Here is a 4,028-nt window from a genome sequence, read left to right as displayed (position 1 = left end):
AAAACATGTATTATAAATTGTTTAAAGAAATTACAGCCGTAAATTCCAATTAATATAACTCTTTTTATTTGTTTTACTTAACCAACCGATTGAAATCTTTTATTGAAATTGGTTTATTGTGGGTTATCTTTTTCTTTTATGTTTTACCAAAAAAATCAATACCTATCACGCTTGACGGAGGAAAGAGTCATGAGAGAGAGAGGTTTTGCGGGCTCCTCAAACTGTTTGGGAGTCATCCGGCTTGGACCTGTTCAACTCGGTCCACTTTGGGTTCGACGACTTGGCATCTTCGGTAGAAGGAGCGAAACAATTCCATCCTCCCTAAAAGAAGTGACATTAATCAACTTAAACTCAATGTTTTAAAAACCGGTTTATTAGTTGAAAGGGTTCAACCGGTTTAACCGGTTTGACTGTTGGGTCAACCGATTTTTTATAATTTTCATCTTTTTTTTTTCGTATACATATATACATATATAAATTATGAATTTGGCGTTTATATGTTCAAACATTAAAAATACATATAAAAATAAGTTGTAAATCAATGCAAATACATTAAAATAACATATAATAATAAGTTTTAGTATTTCATATCAATCCATATACATAAAAAGAAAAATAAACTATAATACCAAAACAAAATATAGATTAGATAAATATAAACACATGCATCCAAAAACGTCAAAGCATTACCATATATCTTTATTTGGAGAAAATTAATAGATTTGAAAAAAAAATCACCAAAATGTATTATGCAAATGGTTATTTTCTTTTTGTTTTCATTTAGCTTAACCGGTTAAACATGTTTATTTTGGCCGGTTCAACAGAGTTTTTTAAAACTAGCCGGTTTAAAAATCGGCGTAAAACCAATGATAGTTGAATCACTCCCTTCTCCGGTTTTCGGTACAACCGGTTCGACTGTCGGTTCAAACTTGTCCGAATAAAAGAGACACCAGATTAAAAATTGGCCATTGTTGATATGGGAATAATGTTGTAATTTTAAATTTGAAATCACTATCAACCCTTCTTAACATATTACTCCCTCCGTTCCAAAATTATTGTATATGGACAAAAAACACACAGATTAAGGAAACATTAATTAATACTAACTTTATTCAATAAAATGACAGTTTTGTCCAATGTTCTAAAAAGCTCATCATGGCTCCAAGGTTTATATGTGTCTTCAAACTTTACCAAAATGCCGTGTTAGCATATATATGAGTATAAAAATAAAAAAAAGTTGAAAATACATATAAAAATATGAATTATATATAAATTGATGCCTTAAGTCACGCCTTACAAACAACGTGACTCGTTAAGACTCGGAAAAGCTTGAGCATTGACATTGTCGCCAAGTCACGCCTTACGTTATATTAGAATTTTTGTTTTGTCCTTACTTTGCATTTAATTTTCTATTAAATGCATAGTTGGTTCAATAATAATGAGGGGATATCTAAATCAATGTTTTAAAACCGGTTTGAACCGGCCGGTCGAACCGGTTGGATCGGGAACCGGGAGAGAGAGAGCGGTTCAACTATCACCGGTTTTATATTGATTTCCGAACCGGATTGAACCGGCCGGTTTTTAGAAAAAATCGGTTGAACCGGTAAAAATAAACCGGTTGAACTGGTTAAACCGAATAAAAACACATGAAAAAGAACCATTTACATAATAAACATTGGTGATTTTTTTCAAATCTATTTAGTTTTCTCTAAATAAAAACATATGGTAAAAGTTATAAATTCTTTTGAGGTTTTTGTATTCATCAAAAACTATATTTCGTTTCGGTATTATACTTTATTTTCTTTTTGACGTATATGCTGTATGCATTGATGTAAAATACTAAAACTTATGGTTATGTGTTATTTTAATGTATTTAGATTCATCTACAACTTATTTTTATATGTATTTTTAATGTTTGAACTTGTAAACATCAAATTCCTAATTTCTATATGTATGTATGTGTAGGAAAATAGAAAAAAAAAAACATGAAAAATATAGAAGTCGGTTCACCCGACGGTCGAACTGGTTAAACCGGTTGAACCAGGAACCGATCACCATACCATTTCAACTAAAAACTGGTTTTTAAAAACATTGATCTAAATACATAGTCGGTTAAATAATAATGAGGGGATATTTTGGAAATTTTTTTATTTATTTTTAGAAATGGATTATAATTTTAGAAAAAAAAAAAAAAAAAAAAAAAAAAAAAAAAAAAAAAAAAAAGATGAAGTATAATTTGGTATTATCTTTTGAATTTTATTTTGGTATTATTTTAACAATTATAATATCATCAAGTACATAATATCATGCTAGTATAAGATATTGTGGTGTAAATAAGCATATAAACTCTCTCTCTCTCACACACACACACACAAAATCAAACTCAATGGAGATGAAGAGGAGGGCAAACTGGACCCGTCTGCCTCCTTTGTTCTCTCAGGGTGGGTGGTAGGAGACACTGTTTAATCTCTATATTCCTTGTTCCTCATGTTGGAGATTTCCAGTAGGATTTGCGAAATTTTAAATACTGGAATTGGTGTTTAGGGTGAGGGATCATGTGTTTACATGTCAAACCTAATGGAAACTAGAGAGAGAAACTCCATAAATTATCTTATTCCACCTCAATCCACTCAAGAATCATCTTCTACCTCAAACACCAAAAGAAATGAAACCCCAAATCATCTTCATCGGGGAGACCAGTATCGCGGATTCAGGTTACAGAACGAACAACCGGAAGCTGCAGAAAGACCCGGAAGGAATTCAAACTCGGATCCGGATCCAAATATTTCTGGACTGGTCTCTCAAGCTCCCTCGCAGCCGCTACCACTAGCACCACCACCTTCAACAACCTCTATAGCGCCGGTTGCAGTGGTCGTCCGGTATCGTGGATGCTTAAGGAACCATGCTGCCAATATGGGCACTCATGTTCTCGATGGGTGTGGAGAGTTTATGCCTAGCGGAGAAGATGGCACGCCAGAAGCATTAAAATGTGCCGCCTGTGAATGCCACCGGAGTTTCCACCGGAGAGAGATAGAAGGCGAGACTACTTCTCAAATAGCTTTCACACATAATCAACCACCTCCGGCAGCTGCTGTACATGTACCTCCCGCACCATCACCTCAGCAGCGGCACCACCGGTATTATCACCATCCAATGCCGCCAATTATGATGGCATTTGGTGGTGCTGGCGGCGCACCGGCGGAATCATCTAGTGAAGATCTTAATGTATTCAGAACGAGTTCCGGAGTGCAATTAATGGCGCAAACTTCAAAGAAAAGGTTTCGAACGAAATTCACACAGGAACAGAAGGAAAAGATGCAAGATTTTGCAGACAGAATAGGGTGGAAGATCCAGAAGCAAGATGAACAGGAGCTTGTACAATTCTGCCACGATGTTGGTCTGAAAAGACAAGTGTTTAAAGTGTGGATGCACAACAACAAACAAGCCACTAAGAAGAAAGAAATGTAAGAATAATAGAAATTAAATTGCATAGATTCTTTCTTTTGGAAAATATTCTTATTTTCTAGACTAGTCTAATGCATATAAATGTAGTACAAGTTTGACATTATAATTCCCATCCATTGCTATTACCAGATTTTGATCATGATTTTAAGAACATTTTACTACCAATTCATATTTTGTGATATTATATTATAGTCTTTTAATTAGTTTGTATTCTTTTTTCCGGATTGTATCAAATAGGTTTTGAGACAAAAGTAACTTCTATTAATCTACATACGCTTTCTAGTCAATAATGTTTATCTTAATCTTCACAACCAACATGAACAAAACGTGTAGAGAAGGAAACACAGGGATTAATAACTCCAAGAAGAGTGTACAGTGGTACCCACAAAGATTACATGGTATCTAAAAAAAATTTAAACCTTGAATGAATGACAAGAATAAACATAAATGAGGAATAAGGAAAAGAAGAAAGAATGCATTCTTAAATAATTCATCAAGAAAAACGATTCTACCCACATTTTGGGTGTACTGCACCACAAATAGGTCGGACCTGGCCCAAACCG

General features: G+C 34.1%; 1 pseudogene; it reads left to right on the top strand.

The window, feature by feature from the left end:
* Positions 1-2,333: 2,333 nt before the first annotated feature.
* On the top strand, positions 2,334-3,604 carry LOC145036908 (zinc-finger homeodomain protein 6 pseudogene; annotated as a pseudogene).
* Positions 3,605-4,028: the final 424 nt, after the last annotated feature.

The sequence above is a fragment of the Lactuca saligna genome, chromosome 3 (assembly GCF_052625555.1).
Source record: "Lactuca saligna cultivar CGN05327 chromosome 3, ASM5262555v1, whole genome shotgun sequence".
Taxonomy (NCBI): Eukaryota; Viridiplantae; Streptophyta; class Magnoliopsida; order Asterales; family Asteraceae; genus Lactuca; species Lactuca saligna.
Note: the sequence above shows the minus strand (reverse complement) of the source record. Positions and strands in the feature narration are given on the sequence as shown.